Source organism: Protopterus annectens, chromosome 13.part0 (genome assembly GCF_019279795.1).
Source record: "Protopterus annectens isolate FY-2018-M chromosome 13.part0, PAN1.0, whole genome shotgun sequence".
Classification (NCBI taxonomy): domain Eukaryota; kingdom Metazoa; phylum Chordata; order Ceratodontiformes; family Protopteridae; genus Protopterus; species Protopterus annectens.
Genome location: NC_056747.1, coordinates 258,620,863 through 258,645,409, shown reverse-complemented (window position 1 = coordinate 258,645,409; position 24,547 = coordinate 258,620,863). Strand labels below are relative to the sequence as shown.

General features: G+C 40.1%; 1 protein-coding gene across 3 annotated transcripts in view; it reads left to right on the top strand.

Moving 5' to 3' along the window:
• ARHGAP45 (Rho GTPase activating protein 45) overlaps positions 1–24,547 on the top strand; it is a 786,168-nt gene that overhangs the window by 163,509 nt on the left and 598,112 nt on the right. The gene's annotated exons all lie outside the window — the stretch shown is intronic.

The window sequence follows — 24,547 nt, the reverse complement described above, 5'->3', positions numbered from 1 at the left end:
GTCTGCTAGTCAATGTACTATGTGTGTATGTGGGGGAGAGTGTGTGTGTGTATGTGTGTGCTTTGTGTTTCTATGACTGTATGAGAGTGTAGGTTTACTGTAGGCTGAATATCTGTGTGTTTCTCAGTGAGAATGCATGTCTACATCTGTGTGTGTGTGTGTGTGTGTGTGTGTGTGTGTGTGTGTGTGTGTGTGTGTGTGTGTGTGTGTGTGTGTGAGTGTAAATGTGTCTGTGTGTCTGTGCCTTTATTTGTGTGTGTACTGAATTCATGAATCATAATTGTTTGTCTCCTAGTCAGTGCACTGTGTGTGTTTGGGTATCAGTGGACTGATGTCCTATCCTGGATTAGTTTCTGTGCCTTGGAATCAATGAGTACTGGGAAGGGCTGTGGCTCCCAGTGACCCTGAACTGCATTAAGTGGGCAATAGGAGAGTGAATAAATGATAACCTGGTCTACTCAAAATAAACACTTTAAACTTGGTTAGATAAGGAAGTAATTCTGATGCATATATGTTTATTTAGTTTAGCAGGAAAAAATAATTTTCTAACATTTCTGAAGGACTAAGATTAGCTTTGGAAGGTAAATAACATCTGGAACAGATAAAGACCAGCCATTTCAGTTTGTTGCTAAAATGAAACTGACCAGGATTTGGGTTGTTTAATCCACTGATAACAATCACAATAAAAACATTTGCTGTACATGTTGAACAGTATAATTTGTTAGTGAATAAGTCTGATTTGTTCATTTCATTTTTAAAGTTTTATTAAATTCTGTAACTCATCTAAGAATCGGGAAGAAATATTCACACTTGGCCTTCTCAAATACATTGTGTGTTTGCATATGTCACCTTTATCTACTTCACCTTTATTTTTGTTGCAAACCATGAAAGATTCTCATGCAATTAAACAAATTGCAACACAAATATCTACTGTAAATAAGACAAAACCAATAAGTTCTCACAGTTGCAATTAAAATTCTGTGTTGGTCATTTCATTTGTATTGTAAACATACATATTGTAAACTTAGGTCTGACCAACCTCATATGCAATGCCATGGAAAGACTCATCGTGGAATCCATCAATCAGTACACAAGGAAGCTTCAAACACACTGGACCCATCTTAGTTTGAATTCGTCAAGGGCAGGTCATGCTTACTCATCCTGGTGGATTTTTTGAAAAGGTCACCAAAGCAATACACGAAGGCAAAATGGTGCACACCTCATACCACAACATGGCCAAAGCTTTAGACACAATTTCCCACTCATAGTAAAAAAGCTAAATAAACTAGGAATTGCAGATGACTGCAAGTTAGGAGCAATCATTAAATCCACAGATGACAAAGCCATACTTTAGGAAGGTTTGTCTCAAATAAAGAACTGGTATCTAAATCATGGTCTGAAACTAAATGCCAAAAAATGCATTACTTCATCCTTTGGGAAGTCATCTACCCCATGGAACTACAACATTGACAGTATACCTCTAAGAGTTGTCCCAGTTGTTCGGGATTTAGGAACATATGTGGACAGTGACCTAACTTTTGAACAACATGCGTCTGTTATTGTTGGAAAGTCCTTCTATATTGCACAGTTTATAAACAAAGGGATGCGTCTTGATCTAGGGATGTCATCACCCCCTTTACTCAGTCCTCATTAAGCCAGTCATTAAATATAGTGCCCCTTTGGCATGTATCTGCCCAAACACATGAAACAACTGGAATGCCCACAAAGGTACCTTACTAGAATGATAGAATGCCTAAACAACATCTCCTACATGGACCAACTCAAAGCCCCATTACTATACTAAGTATCCTACAGACTGCTAAGAAGTGACCTGTGTCTGTCACACAAGGAATCTCCCAACCCATTACTGACTTATTTATTTATTTATTTATTTAAATTTGTTGACCGGGAGTGTCCGACTGGACGTAGGTCCATTTTCAGCGGAAGCCCGGGGAGAAAAGCTCCACAGTAAAATAAACAGACAGTAGTTACATTGGATTACATAGCGATTAACAATTTAACATAGCAATTACTTAGAACATATTTACAGATGAAGAACATAGTACATCATTAGACAACTAGAATCTTTATCTGTGAAGTGATGGATTTACTGTACCAATCTGATGGATTTACTGTACATCAGCAAGTCAGATAGCATCAGAAATACTCAATCTAGAGATCTAAACCACTTCAGCAACATCAACAGATCAGTTTGGAGGGACAGGTATATTTCACAAAGGATACCACTGTAGTGGAACAGACTCCCCAACCACATAAAACAAAGCTCATCCCTATCCATTTTAAAGTGCAACTTAAATCTATGGATGGGAAACAGAAAATTTACCCCATTACCCTGTACTACTAATGGATAGAGGCAGTTCCTAAATGCTTTATCCCATACATGGTTTCCCCTCACATTATCTATGGTATGATCTCAGTTATACTCATTAAGGGTAATATGTAATTATCAACCATTGGATTGGTAAGGCCAATTTATAACCAAATTGGACAGATTATTTTGAGAGCAAAAGGGGAAGCTGGCTAGGCTTAAAATGGCCCCCAAGGGCAGCTAGCCTAGCAGTGTGTGTGTGTGTGTGTGTGTGTGTGTGTGTGTGTGTGTGTGTGTGTGTGTGTGTGTGTACGCGCAAGCATGTGCATATGCCAGTGCATCGAATTACAAATTATCATAAAGCTGCCAAACTTGATTCCAAGGCTAAAGCAAAGTCTGGCCCAAAGTGTGAGGCATCAGAAATAGGTTTCTATATTAAAACAAATAAATTCATTAAGTCCATTACGCTGTGAGTAAAGATATTTTAAGCTTCTGAATAAGTGTCACTCACCTTTCCTTATTTAGAGTATTAAAGCTTACTGTAACATTCTCAATATTTATAGCAAGTGATACCTGGCAATATGTAAGCATTGATAATTCAAAGGATTTGTCTGTTAAACTTTGAGCATAGTTGTCATAAAAATGGGCCTGCCAGTTTTGTGCTCCTTGGTCTACCAGTTGTATGGAATTACTTTCACTAGTAGGAGGAAATATCATTCGATTTGTCAAGGTAGCATCCTTTCAGGAGAAATGTTAGAATTTTCAATTTTTAATAACCCCTGTAATGAAAAGTCTACAATAGTGATATTCTTTTGTATCTGTTTTTCTATTTTTATAAATGAATAACCATTTATGCTTGCTGGGTTGCTGAATGAATACATATCATATCTACAGAAAACGAAGTTATGTCTTACCATAATGTTCCATCTTTATTGTTGATCTTCGTTCCGTCATTACAAATGGGTATCGGTTCCGACCTCGGAACTGAGCTGGCCATTTTCCAAGCTCGCGTCAGCTACAAACTCTCAAGCTAAACTCTTACCCATAATCCCCCTCTCCCTGTTATCTCAGATTGAGTTTGCAAGTCAAAAGAAGGTAGAGGCTACCTATGGTCAAATGACCTAAGAGAACCGGATGGTGAGATCCACTAGAAGTCACAGGAGGGGGAAGGAGGGAGGGTCGTAATGACTGAACGAGGATCAACAATACAGATGGAACATTATGGTAAGACATAACTTCTTTATCTGATATTGTTAATCCTCGTTCATTCCTTACGCATGGGACAGAGTCCCCAGCTACCTCTATTCCTGGGAGGCTCTCATGGAAGGACATTCCTGAGCCCCACAGAACCAAAAGATGCTCTTCCCCTGGAGACCAAATCCAATTTGTAATGATTGATGAAGGTATGAGGTGTAGCCCAAGTTGCAGCTGCACAGATGTCATGTAAAGAAACTCTGGCATGGAAGGCAGCAGAAGTTGCCACCGACCTTGTTGAATGAGCTTTCATGGTAGTAGGCAACGAGACATTACATTGTGTGTAAATAAAGGCCACACAGTCCTTCCACCATCCAGCTAATGTGACCTTAGCAACAGCAGATCCTAATCTAGGTCCAGAAAAGGCCAAAAATAACTGGTCAGAGTTACGAAAGGAACTAGTCCTATTTAAGTAAAAATGGATTTGCCTGTGGATATCTAGGGCATGTAGGCAATACTCTCCTCTGTTTGAATGATTGGGAAAGAAAACTGGCAATTCAATGGTTTGATTAATAGACATTTCAGAGATCACTTTTGGCAGAAATGAAGGATTAGTTCTCAAAGACACTCTATCTCTATGAAAAATCTAGTATGGACTCTTGATACATAAAGCTTGAAGCTCAGAGATACGTCTGGCAGAAGTAATGGCAACCAAAAACAAGGTTTTCCATGACAAATGCTTGAGATTGCAAGAAGAAGCTGGTTCAAAGGGTGGCATTGTCAGAGCTTGTAGAACTAATGATAAATCCCATGGTTGAATAGGTTCTCTAAAAGGTGGCTTCAGATGATTCACACCTTTTATGAAGGTCTTGCACAATTTGTGAGACATAAGAGTGGAATCTTGGACACCCTCTTAGAAATTAGAAATTGCAGCCAAATGAACTCTAATGGTAGAGGCCGATAGACCCGATTGGAAAAGGTCGGCCAGATAGTCTAGTATTATCGACACTGGTGCTGAGAAGGGAACTACTTGTTTATCTTTCAGCCAACAGGTAAATCTTTTCTACTTGCTTAGATAAGTAATTCTAGTGGAAGACTTATGAGATGCAATGAGAATGTCACGTACTGGTAAAGAAAGATCCTTCTGCCTGGCAATCAAGGGAATTGGAGTAGCCAAGCTGTGAGCTTCAGGATGTTCAAGTTGAGATGAATCAGGTTCTGTGGATGTGAGATCAACTCTGGGGTTGGATGGAGAATCCATGGTCGATCTAGTAGGTGAGGCCAAAGGAAGGGGAACCAAATCTGACGAGGCCAATATGGTGCTATGAGGATCACCTTGCTCTTCAACTGACAGGCTTTCTTCAGAAACTGGGGAATGAGAGGAAAAGGTGGGAATACATAAAGAAGACCAGAGGACCAATTGTGGACTACAGCATCCCTGTGTGAATGTCCCGGAGGGAGAGTCAGGGTGAAGTAGTTGCTGCATTTGTAGTTGGTCAGGGATGCAAAGAGGTTGCAGCAAGGATGGCCCCAGTGGTGGAAGATCTCTGCTGCTATCAAGGGATTCAGGGACCACTCATGAGGTTGTAGAATGCACCTGCTGAGTCTGTCTGCTATCACGTTGGAACGCCCGGGAATGTACGTTGCTAGAAGAAAACGGTTGGTAGCCATCGCCCATTGCCATATCCTCATGGCCTCTTGACAAAGGGGGTAAGATTTGGTTCCACCCTGCTTGTTGATGTACCAGACCACCGCCATGTTGTCTGATTGAATCGCAATTGTCCCAGATGGCAGCAGGAGATGGAATGCTTGCAACACCAGAAGCACCGCCCTCAGCTCTAGAACATTTATATGCAGATGGGCCTCCAGTTTGGACCAAGTGCCTTGGACTATCTGTCCCTGACATAGCCCCCCCACCCCATCAGGGAGGCATCCATGGTCACTGTGGCCTTGGGTTGCTGGGGGGAGAAGGGGCGAGACCATTGTGACAGATTGTGTGTCATCCACCAATTTAAATCCTGTTTGCACCTGTGGGTTACTCGAATCATGGCTGAAAGAGGATGCTGAAAAGGATACCATTGGGTGAGCAGTAGCCATTATAGAAGCCTCATATGAAACCTGGCCAGGGGGACAATGGTGATGGAGGCTACCACGGAACCCAACAGCTGTAGGACAGAGTGAGCTGTGGATTTCTCCCTTGAAAGGACTGGAATCAGTTGTTGCTTTATCCTTAAAATTCTGTGCTCTGGAATGGCAGCTCTGCAGTTCTTTGTGTCCAAGATAACCCCTATAAATTCTGTCGACTGAGATGGGGTGAGATTGGATTTTTGCCAGTTTATGGTTATGCCTAGCCTTTGTGCAGCGAGGAGAGGGTATGCCAGGGCTTCTTCCAGTAGATGTCTGGTGGAGGAGGAAATGAGCCAGTCTAGGTATGGAAACACCTGGAATCCTTGAAGTCGCAAGTGAGCTGTGATGACTGCCATGCACTTTGTGAACACTCTGGGGGCTGTAGAGAGTCTGAAGGGCAGTACTCTGAACTGGTAGTGACTGGCTCCAGCACGGAAGCACAGAAATCTTCTTGATGGCCAGTCCACTTTTATGTGGTAGTACGCATCTTGAAGATCTATCGAGCACATCCAATCATCTTTTTCCAAAAGTGGGAGGATAGATTGTATTGTGACCATCCAGAATTTTTGTAGTCTCACAAACTTGTTCAATACACTAAGATCCAAAATTGGTCTCCAGTCCCCGGTTTTCTTTGGCACCAAAAATAGTCTTGAGTAGAATCCGGATCCTATCTGGTCTGGAGGGACTATTTGGATGACTCTGTTTCTTAGCAGCTTTTCTATTTCTAGTGCTGCTTCTTCCCTTTGACTGGGTGGAACGTCACAAAGGTTTTTTGAAGGGACAGGACAAATATCAAAGGGGATATGATAACCTCTGGTTGTAATCCTTTGTACCCAAGAATAAGTGGTGATGGTTAGCCAGGCAGAAGGGTACAAGGGGAAATGACCCCCAACCACCTCCAGAGGAAAGCAGTTGGGCCACTCTTCAGGAGCGCTGGTAGGATTGGCCAAGGAAAGAGTCCCTGGAACCCTGGTTATGCAGAGCCCCTCTGCCTCGAAAGGGGCATCTTCCCTGTGAGTTTCCCCCTCTGCCTCTAGGGGAGAACTCGACCTGCGTGTCATGGAAAGGACCATAAGATTTCTTGAACCAAATCTTTCTACTCTTTTGGTTTTGGGAGAAAGCACGTTGAGGGGAGGAATAATGGACACCTACGGCAGAAAGGGTCTTACCGTCCTGTTCACATCTGGCCAGTGTGCTTTTAACTTTGGGTCCAAACAACGAAGAGGCCTCAATGGGAGCATGAAAGGGTTCTGCGAAATTGCACAAGCGCATCCAGGCGTGTTGTCTCAAGACCGTAGCTGAACCCGCCACTCTAGCTGCTCCTTCTGATGCGTGAGATATCAATCACATAGAGGAGTTAAATATTGACTCAATGGTGGCCAGCTGAGAGGCCACTTTGTCACGGACCTCATCAGACACGGCACCAGCCAAGGTTTCAGAGAGCTCGGAAATCAGATCCCATTGAAGCCTGGTAAAGTGTGCCATATAATTCAGGGACCTAATAGTAAAGGTCGCTGATGCAAAGGTGCACTTCTCTATCCTGTCCAGGGCCCGGGACTCTTTGTTAGGTGGATGGACAGTCTGGCTTTCTTCTTCTGCCAAATCCTTTTTTGTTGCAGCCACCACCACCAAAGCATCCACAGGAAGACTTTTTGACCAATGGGGATCCATAGCAGGAGGGGACAAAATCTTATCTGGCCTCCGGAGAATAGCTTTGACGGTGTCAGGAGCCTTCCACGCATGCTGCACAATGAGCCAGGTAAGTTCATCGGCAGGTGGAGTAACCCAGGAGGTAAGGGGCCAGATGCAAAAAGCCTACAGGAACACAGACTCCTCAGAGGTTGGATTAGAGGACTGCCAGTCACCTCTCTGTATAAGGATTTTGAGGATATCACCGAAGGATACCTCAGAGGGTGACCGAGGGGATCCTTACCCTCATCAATGTCTGTGTCTTCAGTGAGAGACTCCTCTGTGGAGTCCATGTGCTTCCTCTTACACAAACTTTTCTGGTAGACTTCCTCAGTGGGAAAAGCTGGGGAAGACAGCGGAAAAGGGGTTTCCTGTGGGAATATGTCCTGAGGCCCTTGCACCCGGTGTCCGCTAGGTGCGACTTGTGAAACCCGTGTACCAGAGGAGGGTGGGGGGATAGACAGTCCAGTATCACCAGCAGCAGTGAAAGCCTTCTCCATCAGTTGGAAGGCTAGTCCACCTGAAGAGGAGTGAATGTCCAGGACAGGGGTCAGCCCTCCCCTAAGTGGCTTAGCCTGCTGACTCAGAGTCCTCGGATGGCTGTGAAGCAGCAAATTACGTGTGTCACAACTGTTATCCTGGGTCATAGCAAAACTTTCCTGCCATGAAGGCAACTGCGGTTCCTTAGTGAGATCCATAAAGGGAACCACAGAGGGGGAAGGCTGTGCTATATCCATGGACTTCAAAGGCAATGAAGGAGGAGAATAAGAAGGGGTCTTTGGAGATGGGTGATCACCTCCCAAGGAAGGATAGGTCCTGGGGGGTGGGATACCTCTGGCCAAAAGCACTTGATCCACAAGACGCAACACATTGTGTTCGGAAAGGCTTCTAGTGGACCTCACGGAGACTGAGGGAGAAACAGGCCTGTCCACAGAAGAGGCAAACACAGTGCCCACCTCACCAGTCTGCACCGAGAACAACGGTGCCGAGAGAGACTGGACTACGGGTGTCTGCACTGAAGAAGTCATCGGTGCTGAGGTCATGGTCTGCACTGACACAAGGCTTGGTGCCGAAGTGGCTGTCAGTACTGAAGCTGGAACTGACAAAATTGGAGCCAACAATAGAGGCGTCAGTTCTGAGTAAGATGTTGGAGCCGACGTGGTCAAGGTCTGCGCCGACTGAGCGGTCGGTGCCGATACAGTAGCAGTAATAGTCTGAACCAAGGAGCCCCTTGGTGCCGATATAGTGAAGGCTGCAGGAGAAGACAGAGCCGAGATCACTAATGGAGCCGAAGGCCTTGGTGCCGAAAGTCTAGGCACCGAAAGCACTGGGGCTGACTGAGTGAGCTCCGGAGTGGAAGCTTTAGCCTTTTTAGGTTTTGGTTGGCAGGAGTCCCCAGCAGGGATGAAGGCAAAGACTTGGCCTTAGTAGGAACATCCAAAATTTTCTTATGAGCTCTAGGAGAGGTTGAGGCCTCCAACCCAGAAATAGCCTCTGAAAAGGGAGATTTAAGAAGTCCCTTCGGCAACAACTTGTTTTTCCTTTCTAACAAGGTTCTGTTAGAAAAATTTTCACAGATAGTATAGGGCGGGTCAACAAAAAAATGGGACACCCCCAAACAATAAATGCACAGAGTGTGCATCAGATGTAGGTAATTTGTGTCCACAATCAGAACACTTTGAAAACCCGGACTACCTTTCTTATCTGCCATGATAGAAAAAAGAGATAGTAGAAAGGGTACCAGCAATGGTACAAAAGAATACCCGAAGGTATGAAAAAAAGGGAAGATTACCAATGATGGTATGGGGGAGAAATACCTCATGGTAAAAAGTGTAGAGAAAAGTGAATAAAAACACAAGAAAATATGGTCGCTAGATGCGATAGGGTAAGAGACAATGAAATAGAAACTTATATAAATGACTATTCTGACAACAAATAACTATACTTAGCTCAAGAGAAGCAGCTTGACACGACCGAATGGCAATGCGGCAAACGAAATCTGGGGTAAGATGGAGAGAGGGATTATGGGTAAGAGTTTAGCTCGAGAGTTTGTAGCTGACGCGAGCTTGGAAAATGGCCGGTTTGGTTCCGAAGTCGGAACTGATACCCATGTGTAAAGAATGAACAAGGATTAACAATATCAGATCTATATTTTTGTCTAAACTTGTGTGCATGCAGAAGTTGTATATTGGTTTTCTGGTTGACTTTTGAGCAGAAGTCTCCTATACCCTATTTAAACCTGAAATTAAAAAGATGCATTCTCAATAATCCACCAGTTGTGGTGCCCCAGCCCCTCCTAAACCCATTCTACCTTATACTGATGATAAGGGGTACCAGTTCTTCCTTGTCAACATTCCAGTCCTTTCCATGATTGTCAAAATAAAATACAGAAAATCATCTATTAACTTGGACTTAAATCTGAGTATCTATATTGATTTTCCCAGTATGTTTAACCTCTAACTTTTAAACTGGGATCCACCAACCAACATCCCCTCAGCTATACTCATCATTAAGAAATAATGGTCATTTTGGTTCTTTGTCCTCAACCATAGACACATCTTTACATCATGAAAGGTGGCAGCAAAGTAGGTTAACTGTGTTAATGTTTATTATAGTTTCTGCAGGGCTTGTTTACAAATGGTCACAATTCTGTCATTTTATTAGTATTTTGGACCTACATTTTTATATTAATATCTAAGGGATACCAAACCATGAAATGCATTGATTTTGAACAGCTACAGTAAAATCCCAGTTTGGGACAAAACCTGTACAGTAGCAGTGTCATACGTAGTGAATGTGATGAACCCTAGATAATGACCCTGAAAGTTTAATCCAAACTGATTAATAATTGCCAGTGCTATGGCCCTATACTCCTTCTGGTTTATATTTTAACTGTCAGTTTTCACATTCATTGTTGTGCATGGAGGGGGTCATTTTCAGTACACTGGCAATATACTCCCACAATAAAAACAATATTTTTTTTGCAAAACATGATTTAATTTAGCAACTACACAATTACCCATTAGATAAAAATTACAAAGTAAAAGAGCACTAGCTTATAAGGGGGACTCCCTAAAAGAGCTCTATCAAAACCATTCCAGAATTACTGATAAATATTGCAATTTAGCCAAATTTAATTTGGTAAATATTTGCATGTAACTCCATCTTTCAGTGTTCCATTTATGGGGTTCTACCTCATAAGTCACAGCACCATCATTACAGAATTATGTTCTATAATGTAACTCCATCACCTTTCCATAATTTTGCTTTCATTCTTAAATCAGAATCACAAGATGGGCTTGTGGAAAATTTGGCAAAAATGTTGAAAATCAGCAAAGTTATTTACTTTGGAAATGTTTAAACATACTGTTTTGGAACTTAGAATACAACAACTTTTGTGGACCACATAAGAATGTACCACTCCACTTTTGCACTGTGGATAAGTCTTCCGTGCCACATGTGAAAAAGTGTTGTTCATATTTTTTAAACATCTTTATTGAATACTTATGATATAGGCAAACATACATTTATATAAAAGTAATCAAACCATACTAAAAAGTTAACATTTAAAAACATTATACATAACATATATTGTTTTTTATCATATAATCAAATCAACATTATATGCATTTCTCAGTTCCTGCCTTCTCTCAAACCTCATTCCGCCTTCAAAACATTTTCTGCACGTATTGTTCCCACAGTTTCCATATTTTTCTATGTAATTTAGGTCTAACTTTTTCTAAAAATCCCACTCAGTGTTCTTTCATCTCTGTTACAATAGTCACTACTTCAAATATAGTTAGTTTATATTTTGATTTCTATTTTCTAGTAATTGCTTTTATTGACAGCTACCAGAATTAAACTTAACAAGGCCTTACTATGTCCAGACAATTCAAATCCTTTATCCCAGCTCAAAAAAAAAACAAAAAAAAAAACATTTCATTACTACACTCATTTACTTGCCCAGTATTCCTGACAGAGCACTCTGTATGAAATTTTTAAAAGTTTGCCAACTCATTACACACCAAGAACATATGCTCCCAGTTACCACTTTCTTCCCCATTGCACCTCCAAAATTTGCTATCTATCTTTGGAGTCTGCTTGGGGTATAAAGATATCTATGCAAAAACTTCCAGGCAAAAATTCTAAATCTTCTAGATTTTGTTGCATATTTGGAAACTATATATATATATATATATATATATATATATATATATATATATATATATATGAGCACTACAGAATCCTGAAAGACCAAAATCCTGAAGGCCAAAATCCTGAAAGTTCAAAATCCTGAAAACTCAAAATCCTGAAATCTCAAAATCTTGAAAACACACAAGATACCAACACTTACTATATTCCAACATAAGTACATACAGAAAGAAATAAAACACAAACTATATTACTGTTCTACAAGTATAAGCAGGGGGGAAAGCCCCCCTGCACCCTCCATGTGGGGGGCTGTGCCCCCCCCACACCCCCTGCTACTTAAATATATCAATATATTGCACTTAGTGTAGTGAAGTGCAATCTCGGAGTTGATATAATTAAGTAGCAGAGTGTGTGTGTGGGGGGCACAGCCCCCCACATAGGGGGTGCAGGGGGGACTTGCCCCCCTGCATACAGTTGAAGGATAATATGTTTCTGTATGTAATTGTACTAGAATATAGTTAGTGTTGGTATCCTGTGTGTTTTCAGGATTTTGAAGTTTCAGTATTTTGAGTTTCCAGTATTTTGAACTTTCAGGATTTTGGTCTTCAGGATTTTGGGCTTTCAGGATTCTGTAGCACTCATATATATATATATATATAATATATATATATATATATATATATATATATATATATATATATTTTATATATATATATATATTTATATATATAAAGCATATATTTTACATTTTGTTTTTTTTTTTTATTGCAATCGGTAGTTTGGCCAACGTGTTACTTAACATGGGAAAGATTTTTCACAATAACAATCGTTCCACAGATTGATGTTCAACAAATAGGAGTCAATGAAGAGGTATTCGACCTTTTGTAGTTTCGATAATGTGATATAGACCCTGTAAATACATGCCAATGTAATCCTCATCTCTTGTTTGTAGCCCCTTACCATCACAACTCTGATATTATCTTTTTTCCGCTTCTGTCACTACTGGAGCTCCTCTAGCAATTAATATAAGCACTTTTTTCCTTTGTTCCTGACATTCTGCAGCATATCCACCCAGATATCCTTTCTTTATCAAATTTGCTTGTTCATTATTTCCAAATGTATCTCCTGTAGCATTGCTATTTGCACTCTGCATTTTTTAATATAACTAAATATTCATTCCTTTTTGTCTACACCTGTGAGACCATTCACATTCCAAAATAATAGGGAAAGTGTTGCCATTGTGGTAAGAAGTCATTGTCCCTGTCTATTATATGTGGCAGCTTTTTTAAATGTCTATTTCCAGCTGTGTGTTTGTCCGGTTAATCCTTTATATGCTTTTTTTATCATTAGCATTGAAACCTATGTCACATTTTACAAGACTTTTTGTTTTAATAAAATAACAAACACAACCACAGAACACCCCATAGCATATTAACTTAATACAAATACAAGCAGCTATGTACATCTTCATATAATGATTTTAACCCTCCAAATAGGAACATTCATGCCAAATAGACAGCTGCGAACATAGGCCCTAAATAACCTAAAATTCAGTTTATCCTTGCTAAGACCCGATGTTCATATTTTTGATGCAGTACCATAACAGAGGTGTACTAAAATTCTGTTATGCAATTTCTGAAAACCACTGTCATGATGGACCTCTATTTGATACAGTGCATGCAGTCTCATAATTTTGAAAGTCAGTTGTTTTCCTTCCAAAATGTATTGCATAGTATCATTTTTTTCAAGCTCTTCATGAATTTTGTAATTACCCTTTTTGCAGGTCAGTGCCAGAAGGCAGTTTCTCACCCCCAGTGGACATTTGACTCTCATTTTGACTGACTATTTATACTTTGTGTGAAACAATATTTTACCTGCATTTATGAAGAAGTGTATCTAAAATCTTTTCAGGCACTTTTTAAATTTTTCATGAAGAATACCAAAATAGATGACTTTCTATAGTACATGATTAGCAAGTTAGCAATCAGCATTGAGAAATCCTTGTATTGTATATCTCCATATACACAGTTCCTGAGTGAGAATTTGAAATAAGTAAGAACTAGAGTAACACATTCAGACAGCCCTACAGTAATAGGGACAGTGATGAGATTTGAGAAGAATATAGTTTTAAAACAGCTATATGCCGCGGTGGTGTAGCGGTAGCATTCTTGCCTCACAGCAAGAGGTTCTCCTGTTTGATTCTCGGCTGGAGTGCGGGGAGTGCCTTCTGTGTGGAGTATGCATGTCCTCCCCGTGGTTGGGTGGCGTTCGAAAGACATGCATAAATGGGCATGCCTTAATTGAAGGTTGGACGTCGAGCTGGCACCTCGGCGTTCGTGAAAATCTACTGCCAATCATTAGCAGACCAGAGTTCCTCTGTGGCGACCCCTAACCAGGAAAAGCTGAAAGGCAAACATCATAGTTTATAAACAGCTCTTTTCTGTTTGCATGACTGTGCATGGTTATCATAATAATTACATCTTTGCCATCCCTGATAATGTCTGCAAATTCTTGTTTGATTTGTCTAGCACTGTACTGGTGTTTTATGGAATAGTTGTACATATACAGACTATTTGTTACATAAAACAATTTATTTATTTATTTATTTGACATTTGTTAACCAGGATAGTCAATCTGAGCAAAAGCTCTTTTTCAGTGGAGGCCTGGGGAGAAAAGCTCTACAGTACAAGTAAGCAAGAAAAAAATTACAAAACTGAAGTTGAATACAATGAAAAATATACAGTAAAACAATTAAACAAATGTAGATAAAACTGCATGGTATAATATAGTACGAGGCATTATAACATTGAAGAAAAAACATAGCAAAGAAATATACAATAAAACATTTGAATGAATTTACATAACACAGTGGATTATCTTCAGAGGGTAATTGCACAATACAGAGCAGTTAAGTGAGTTATGGTAGTGGGGAAGGGGGAATAGAGAGGATAATGATAGAGAAAGGGGTGGGTTCATGTGGGATGATTACAGAGGCAAATCCATGTGCTATTAAGATACATTTTGAGAGTTTTCTTGAATTGGTGGATGTGGGAAATGTTTCTAAGGGTTATGGAGAGCTTGTCTCATTTAAGAGCAGGTAAGGAGATGTAGAGATTCTGTCCAACAGATTTTTTAAGTTTGTGAATTTGTAAGAGAGATTGGTGAAAGCATCTGAGGGATTGAGGGGGCTTATAGAGGGAGACAAATGAGGAAATGCTAGGGCAAGAGGAGGGCTTATTCAAAATAGTATGGATAATGAGAAGTTGGATAAATAAAGGTTGGTTAGGAAAATCTAGCCAGCTGAGTGTCTGGAGAGTGTGACAGTGGTGGGATCTTGAGGGCAGATTGGCTGCAAATCTAGCAACTTTGTTGTAGATGGTTTCAAGTTTGGAAAGTAGTGAGGACTGTTAGTTGGTTAAAATATGAGAGCTGTAAAAGATGTTGGGGAGAAGGTAAGCTTGGGCTAGTGAGATCCTGGAGTTGGGTGTGAAGAACCTTTTGTGTCTATAGAGTAAACCAACCTTTTGGTGGGTTTTCTTGATGCAGTTAAGTACATGAAGGCCAAATTTTAGTTGATCATCCACTATTACTCCAAGCAGTTTAGTGTGGGATTCAGCTATGATTGTAGTGTTGTTGAAGGAAGCGATAATGAATGAGGATTTAAGATGGTAAAGGGATTTTGGGAGGAAGAGAAGAAGTTTTGTCTTTTTAGGATTTAGTATGGGTTGGTTGTTAGTAAGCCATATTTCAGTAAGGTTAAAAGACGTTTCTGTCAGGGTTAGTAGGTCAGTGGGGCTGTCAGCGATAGAAATGATGGTGGAGTCATCGGAGTACTGTATGAGGAAAGATCGGGGACAGGATGTGTGAAGTTAGTAAAGATGTTAAAAAAGAGGGGGCCTAAAATAGATCCTTGAGGGATACCCATTTTGATAGGGAGAAAGAGCAGACAGCCATTTTACAGATTACAGTCTGTTTGTGAGGTAGCTAATGAACTGTGAGATAGTTGCTGAGAAAAAGTTGAGTTGAGAGAGTTTGGAGAGGAGGATAGAGTAACATACAGTGTTAAAGGCTTTGGAGAGATCTAAAAAGATGTATGACACTAGTTTATCATTATCTCTAGCTATGAAGATGGAATTAGTACAGAAAATAGGTGCAGTAGTGGTGCTGTGGTGGGGCAGAAGCTATGTTGAGTAGGGGTAATTAGGTTTTCATAAGTAAGATAAGCTGAGATTTGTTTATAAACACAGTGCTCAAGAATTTTGGAGAGGGGAGAGAGTATGGCAATAGGTCAATAATTATAGAGCTCAACAGAATTTCCACCTTTGTGGATTGGTATAGTGTGGAACTTTTTCCAGATGGCAGGAACAGTGGATTCACTAACTGAGCGGTTTATGAGAATGGAGACAGGATATGCTATGGATTCAGCAGCAGCTTTTACAAAGATAGGAGCCAGTTTGTCAGCTGAAGGGGAATTAGTTTAAGTTTGATAAGATTTTTTTATGTAGCTGGTTGGAATGGGTTTTAGTGAGAAAGGACTGTTTTGCAGTCAGGGTGGTAGGGGTTGTGGGGCTGGTTGGGTGAACAGTTTGCATAAGTTTGCTGATGGTCTCTATAAAGTATGAATTGAAAACTGAAGCAGTTTCTAGGGGTGTATTATTGGGGCAGGGGTTGGGAGTTGAAGGATTTCCTGAGTGGATAATTTTGTTGACAGTATTTCATAATTTTTTAGGGTTTCTGGGTTCAGTATCTTGGAGTGAGAGGTAGTAGTTCTTTTTGTCAGAGTTTATGTCTTTTTGGTTAAATTTCAGAGTTCCATATATTGTTGGTAGCGTGTGGGAGATTTGGTCTTAGCCCAAAGTTTCCAGGCATAATCTCTGTTATGGATAAGGGACCGAGAAGAGTTGGAGTGCCAAGGGGAAAACTATGATTTGACTCTGACAGTTCTAGGATGGTCAAGGGAGTTCAGAATGTTTAGGAAGATGGAGCTGAACTGAAGGACAGCTTCATCTAGAGGTAGGGAAGAGAGGAAAGACCAGTCAATAGCAGAGAGAGAATTACTGAATGTATCCAGGTTGAAGTTGTTAGCATTCAGCACTCTTTAAATTTATGAGGTCTAGAGAGGTGGGGAGAAGAATCTTTGGACATTTATAGGGGAGTGGTCACTGATTGAGTCTAGTGGAGATTTGAGGTGGTGGTCAGGCTTAGAGACAAGTATCCAATCCAAGATAGAGAATGTATTTATGGGTTTATAAAGAAAAGTGGGTGAAGAGATAAGTTGGGTGTATCCATATAGGTTTATACTGGTGGTGGGAGAGTTAGAGATGAGGGTGAGCCAATTGATGTTAACATCACATAGTATGATTTCATTATGTATATCATCAGACATCCACTGTAGGATTTGTTCTAATAGGGGTATGTTCTCTCCAGGGGGTATATAGATGGTGACTATGGTTAGAGGTTTATGATTGTTGAGTTTGCAGTTGGCAATAATGACTTCAGCTGGGTGAAAGGATGGGGAAGGGTTAATTGGGGGAGATATGGATAGGAGGTGAGAGTACATAATGGCAAAGCCTCTACCTTTTTGTGCATTCTGTCCAGGTGTCGAATGATGTAGCCGGAGAGGGAGAAATTCTTTGTCTACATTATGTGGTTTGAGCCATGTTTTGGAGAAAGTAACTATGTTGGGGAGTATTGGTCTATCCAGATGTGGAATTCAGTTATCTTGTTAAGAATGCTATGGATATTGACTGAATAGAAGGAGAGATGTTTGAGACTAGGTTTAGGTACCTGCTGAAATGCTTGTGAGGTATAGGTAGGACTTGATGAGTTAGAATGTGGGCCAAGGTTTGGGTGAATGTCACTTGAGAGTTGAAGGATGTTTAGAGGGAGGAAGATAAGTGATGTGTAGGGGTAGGGTGAGTGAAATTTCTGTTTAATTCTGTGGAATGAGGGGAATTTTGGCGATGGTTTGATTTTTGGGAGATTGAATTTGGTACAGGAGAAGAGTGAGGGTGAAAAGGGAGAGGTGTAGTGGCTGTTGTCATTAATTGTGTTATGAGAGGAGGTGGGAATACAGGGGAGTAGGTTTAGCTGGGTGTGGTAGGAAGTGAGGTTGTTTAGAAGAAGAAGAAGAAAGGATAAGAAGAGAGGCAGGAACATATTGGAGGGTGAGGAGAATATGAAAGGAGTAAATATTTGATAGAGGGAAGGTGTATGGTAATAGTAAGCTAGAGGAGGGGGTGAGAGTAGTGAATAAGAGTGAGAGGAGTTAGGTGTAGAGAGGTGGGTGGAGTTATTTTAAGAGAGGTAGGTTGTGATTGGTTGGGGAGTACAGGAAGTTGGGGATCTGGGAGGGTGGGGTTAAGATGGTTAGTTACAAAGGTAGTTGATGTGGGGGTGGGTGGGAATGGGGTAGGGTAGGAGAGTAGACTGAGCCCAAGTGAAGTGAGGGTGAACGGAGCAGACAGAAAACCTGAGGCAACTTGCCAGGCCACAGTAGAAACAATCAGTTAGCAATGTGTACCTCAAGACAGTGGAGCAGTGAACAGTAGGCAGTTCCTCGAGGTAAGAAACTTATGCAGGTAATAGCAACCTATCACTTGCTGCTTTATTAGTTCTGTACAGTTTTACAGCTCTTGCTATTAACAGTTGTTAAAAAGAGAGAAGAAGAATGGAGGAAGAAAGTTCAGGGGAAAGGGGAGGAGAGTCCAACACTATTTGTTTGAGTTGGTGAGTGTGCCACTAGTCAAATAATCACTAAAGTGTTTCACTACACATAAACTTGCCTAGTACACCAGGAAGATTACTAAAACTAATAGTTTCCCTGCAGGTGAGACTTGGAGTCTTCTATTTCTTGCCACGAGGAAGCTGCAAAGGGGTGGGAGATCCAGGTAAACAAGGTTAGTTGGGTGGGCCCATTGAGAATTTGAGAACAGCAGCTAGTACACCAGTAAGATTACTGAAACTAATAGTTTCCCTGCAGGTGAGACTTTGAGTCTTTTACCTCTTTCCATGAAAAAGCTGCAAAGGGGTGGGAGATGCAGTTAAGCAGGGTTATTTGGGAGTGCTCATTGGGAATTTTAGAACAGCAGCTAGTACACCAGGAAGGTTACTGAAACTAATAGTTTCCCTGCAAGTGAGACTTGGAGTCTTGTATTTCTTGCCACAAGGAAGCTGCAAAGGGGTGGGAGATCCAGTTAAGCAGGGTTAGTCAGGTGTGCTCATTGGGAATTTGAAAACAGCAGTCACAGCACAGAGAAATTCTCTTCATAAGGAAGAAAAGGCTATTTGAAAATGGTGCCAGTTGTTGAGATCCCACTGTCATAGTCACTTTTGCAGCACTGAGACAATGGTCCATTTAAAACAAAACTATCATGGTCATTCAGTAGCTTTGCAGTCTGTATTTCCAATACACTAATCAGTAGTTCCACTGGCAGCCCTACATAGTTAATAAACTAACTGTTTTTCATCTTACGATTAACAGTTCTCAGACACAGTCTTTGCATTGCTACCACAACCCCATCAGATTTTCATCTAAGTAGCTACAGTATTGTTAGTATTAATGATAACGTAACCAACAGACAGCTCTTGCCCTAAAAAATCTGAGCAAAAAAGGCCATCAAACATATGGAATGAATAGGCTTGAGTCCAATGGAAAAATGGTCAACAATTAGCAGGAAGAGAGGAAAAAAGGACATAGGATAAAAAGGTGTTTGAATGAATACTCTATGAATGGCATATTAAGGCCATTGAAGATTTTGCATAATAGGCCAGCTAATCAGAAAATCATTAACGTAATACATTATATAGGTTCATAGGTGTTTACTAGGCTAATGACCACAAGGGCCTTTTTAAGCCTAGCCATGCATCCCGAATCTCTGACAAGTTCTGATACCCTTGATAAGTGTAAGCATGGGCCTGGGAGATGAACCATTTGTAGGTTACCTGTTTGCATTAGAGATATAGGTGCCAAACCAGGGTAGGTGTTCCATTTTCCCATCCAGTTGTCAAAGTTTCACTTGAACTGGGTTAGGGAGGAACTCTGCTTCACATGGATGGGGAGCCTGTTCCATAGACAGGGTAGTCTCTGGGATACATACCTGTCTCTCCAGCAGGTCCTATTTATATCACAGGCAAAGTTTAAGTGTTTAGAACAGGTAATTCTGGTACAGTTTGTTTTCTGGATATGCAGGAGGTCCATCAGAGTGGGGTCTGACAATGCCCTGTATGCCAGGCATATGCATTTTTTGCGGAATTTATTTTAAGGAAGTGCAAGTGTTTTTTTTTTTTTTTGTTTTTTTTTTTTTGCAGAGGGACTAATTAGTGAGAAATATATGTAAGGGCTAATTATATAGTGTGGCTTATGCAAAAAAAAAAAAATATATATATATATATATATATATAAAGCAACACCAGGTGATTTTTTTTTAAACAAGTTTATTTTTACTGATTAAGTATTGAGTGATTTACGCATAATTTACCTAAAGATTTACAGTTTACAAAGTTTCACATATGAGCCGGTTTACTGGTTATACATGGCAACATTGTACAGAGATGATTAATATAAGCGTTTATTGAAACAGAATAAAAGTATGTTTTCTTGTAATGAAAAAAAGTGTTATTGATTATATTGTAAAAGAAAGCCCTACTTTACATACCAAAAAGCAAAGCACAGCCTTATAAATACAATATGAGAAATTTTGCATGATACTGAAGCTAATTAATGAAGTACAAGGAATGATTTATGCAATGTGGTTTTGTCCAGAAGAGCAATTTATATACAGTGACTCTGGCCTGTAAAACAGTTATGCAATGGCTGGTAGTATAAAGACAACACAGAGTAACTTTGGGCATAAAATTAATTCATATTAAATTTGGTATAAAACAATTATATTTTGCCCTTTCACATTGTAAAGAGTTAAATAATGATTGTGGTACAAAGCTGTGAAACTAAGGCAGATAAAGAGGGTAGAGATTCCGGAAAATGTTTGTTTTCAATGCTTTTGTGCTAAACTGGCCATCTTTTGTACTTAAAGTGTGGAACTTTCATGTGAAGTGAATAACACTGACGATAAAAGGAAAGTTTCAGTCCTCATGGGTGCTAAAATACATGTGCTACTGCACGATTTATCAGCACAGATAAGTATGTTTTAAAATGCCGTACAGGCAATATAAAACCATTTTAGTTCAAAGCTACTAGTAAACACTAAATGACTTAAGATGCCTTAAAAGAGAGCGGCCAAGAAATGAGAAATCTTAATATAATGCAGAAACTGTGGAAGCTAGCAAAACATCACACTCCAATTATTTGAAAACATAAGGAGAAAATGTGCCTGTACTATCTTCCATTTCAGTATATTTAAAATTCTACCTCCTCCCCATCTTTTCTCCAACTGTCACACGTCCTCATGAATTCCTCCATAGACTCCTTCTGCATCGCCCATTATGGTAGTCTACTCCATGGGACAACCCTCTGTACGAAGAAGTACTTTTGCAAATCCAGACAGCATTTAGTCCCTACAATCTGTACCTGATGCTCCACTTCCACGTCCTTCCTGTTGTGGATGAAACTTTCACAACTCCTTGACATAATCATATGTATCCCTATCATGTCCCCTGTCTCTTCTAGTTTTTACTGAGGAGAACTCTGGCTCCTCTAGTATCTGTTCATTTTATTTTCCCTACACCCAGTGCACTATTCTAGTTTCTTTCCTCTGGACTCCTTTGAAGAGCCTGATGTCATCCTGTTTGTATTCTAGAAATATATGTAATACTCAAGATGTGGTCTGATCAAGGATTTTTACACGCACACAAACACACACAATATCTTATGCTGACATATATATATACAGCCATATATAGTATATATTTATATATATATATATATATATATATAGAGAGAGAGAGAGAGACACAGAGCTATAGATAGCGAGATGTAGTATATGCATGTACACAGATATAGTGAGACCCACCCATCCTCAAGATAAGTCTGGTATTAACAGTTGCTTTGTTAGGTGTTGTTTTTTAACTGTGCGCTTCACCACTCCTCATGTTATTTAATCATCTGAACCTGTAACAGTGACAATGTGCCCTCACCATTTCTCTGCTTCTCCCTCTTCTGAATGTTCTGTAAGCCAGCAGAGTAAATGCTACTTAGCTTGTCAACTTCCTGTTTGCTTGGTGGCTTTTCTGCTCTGTGGTTTGCCACAATCTAGCAGGAAGTTCTTGCTGAAGGTCGTTTAGAAGCATCTGAAAACTTTAAAATGGGGCATAATATGCTACAGAAAAGGAACCTAGCAACAACTGATAGCTGAACTCTTGGCCTTCCTTCTGCGCACATTCTGTCATCTGACAAATACAGCAGGTATAACAGCAAGTCATTAAATCACCAATTCCTATGTTTATTACATGAGTTCAAGGAAAATCAACAGCTTCACAGTGAAACAAAAATGCTATATACAAAACTACTTAGCATGACAGACAGTAGCTGGGAGGATGTACGAAATGCTTTTAGTCTGATTTCAATGCTGAGATCAGAAGTGACTAACCAGAGCTACATGATGTTTTAAGCGTTACAACGTCATGTTTTAATAATGCATTCCACCACTTGTATCAGATATTTTTTCTAGTTATTAACTGTTCACCAAAACAAGATCAGCTTTTACCAAATCAATCCTCCTGCCATTGTGTCAGTCAGTAGTTATCCCTCCTGCTCTTCTTTTTCAGCTTCTCAGATAAGCTTGGGTTATAACACCTGACTTTAAGATAAACCTGTTATTTTTCTAGCTATTGTAACTCAACTCCACTTCATTGAACAGCGACATAATAAAGGTCATGCAGTTTGTTTCAAATTGTATTAATTTGTTTCAGCAGTATGTAACATTACAGTTACTCGGTTTTTATTTGTATATACACATACAACGTAAATGTAGAAAACACTCCACATCACACAAGCATACACAAACGTCATACATACAGAAGCACATCCACAAACTCAATAAACTCACCACATCATTCATAGATAAAAACAAACAATTTTTGTTAATGTTTTTTTTCTCATTTGATGAGCTTCCTGATGGCTCACTGCTAGCCCTGTTCCTTGCCATCCTTATAAATATTCTGACTTTGCACTATCAACACAAGTACAGACTCTGTAAGCAAAAATTAATTGTATTCTCATTCTCCATAGATATATCCTGTCAGGCCTTTTCCCACAGAATCTTATTACTTCGGTTTGATCCTTCCCATGGATTTAATAATGCTCCTTTATGGCATCAGCCCACTCATGCATAAGAAGGGATTCATATGTGGTACCAGAGACCAGGTTTAATGGCAAATTGAACCTGTCAGTGAGCCATCCACTACAAGAGGACTGCGCATCCTCATAATAGGTATGTTTGTGAGAGAAGGGTAGAGAAGCAGACAAGTACCTGATACCCTGTAGTGCAAACCAAGATTGTAGGAAACAGAAAACCAAGGTGTGACATGGTTTCTAACATTTCTGATTCCTCTGCAGTGCTGTTAACATTAACAAGATATTGTAATATAGTCGGTAAGACTTGCCCTGCTTATGTATCAAATTACAAAATAAAAGATGAGTGCCTTACATAATGAAGTCCTAATACAGACATAAAGTATCAGTAAATGAAGAAGGTATGGCTGTCTTTCATGCACTGTTGACTTGTTTTTGACGTGAATATCTATGCTCTGGCTGTAAAAGACTGGATTACGGCTATAAAATGCAGCTGAATTGTATCCCTTATATCCATGTTCGATTCCTCTTCCAGCTGAACTAGTATTATACATTGGACAGCGTACAAAACTTACAGCATGCCAGACTGATAAGGTTTTCTGTATCTTTATTTGCTGCTTGAAGGAAAAAAAAATGACATCCATGTTGAGGACATCTTCCCAACATACACATTCCCAAAATGGTCAAAGCAGCTGAAAATTTAAGTAAATATATCTTTGGAAATGTGTTTAAAAGCAGACTTAAAAAAAATAAAGAAGTTCTATTTTTTTGTGGAAGCCATCCACAGCCCTCACAGAGGGTGGATGTCTCACCTGTATCTGTGCTACTTGTTATAATCCTCTCCAGTGTCTCTGCCAGCACTGTACTACAGAGAGATGAAATACTGACTGTGACCCAGATGACCTGGGATCAGCTAGTAACCCAAGCACTGAAGCAGCCAGGAGGACCAAGAGTTTGTGATTGACATCATCTCACCCACCCTGATAAGAGGTAGGCAGCCTGGTCCATTGCTATACTAACACTATATGAATATCAGGAGTAAAAGTATGTGGTGTATTGACTGAGTTGCACCTTCTTGTCTGCCAAGATATGCAGAGCTCAATACACAGATTTTTGCACAGGTGTGGAAGCACTCACTGGTCAGGCACTGTAGGTCATGTTTTTGTACTACAGACTGCCAAGGGGAAAGGAGCTAGATGCCAAAATAAAAAAAAACTCCTACTTCCTTCTGGATGATGGCTATAATTCCTGGCTCTCATTTCCCTCCACTGTTGTCCTTTGATGCTGTGATGGGTGGGAAACCAATGGTCCACTGGGAAATGGGAATTTATGCTTACAGAGGTAGGAGGAGGAAAAGATGTACTAAAACAAAAACAGGGTTGCTACTTCTTAGGGTGGGGTGAAATCATCCCTTGCAGTGATCTTCATCCTCCAGCTGAATCCTTGGCTCTGTATCATTTTCTTTATTCGGCCGAACTGATGTTGACTGAATGCCCTGTTCCCATGATACTTAAGGCAGATGCATGTTTCTTCCTACATATAACACAGAAAGGCAGCCAAGGTATCAAAGAACCCAGCTGTACTTTTGTACCTTGTTTAAAAATGTACAAAGTTTATTCACAACAAATAGAAAGCTGGTAAGTGCTTTCGTCCTGAACCACAGAACTTTATCAGACCTGATGAAGTTCTGTGATTCAGGATGAAAGCGCTTACCAGCTTTCCATTTGTTGTGAATAAACTTTGTTTTTATCCAGTGGATTATCAGCTTTTTACTATCTGGTACAAAGGTACATTTTTCAACAAGG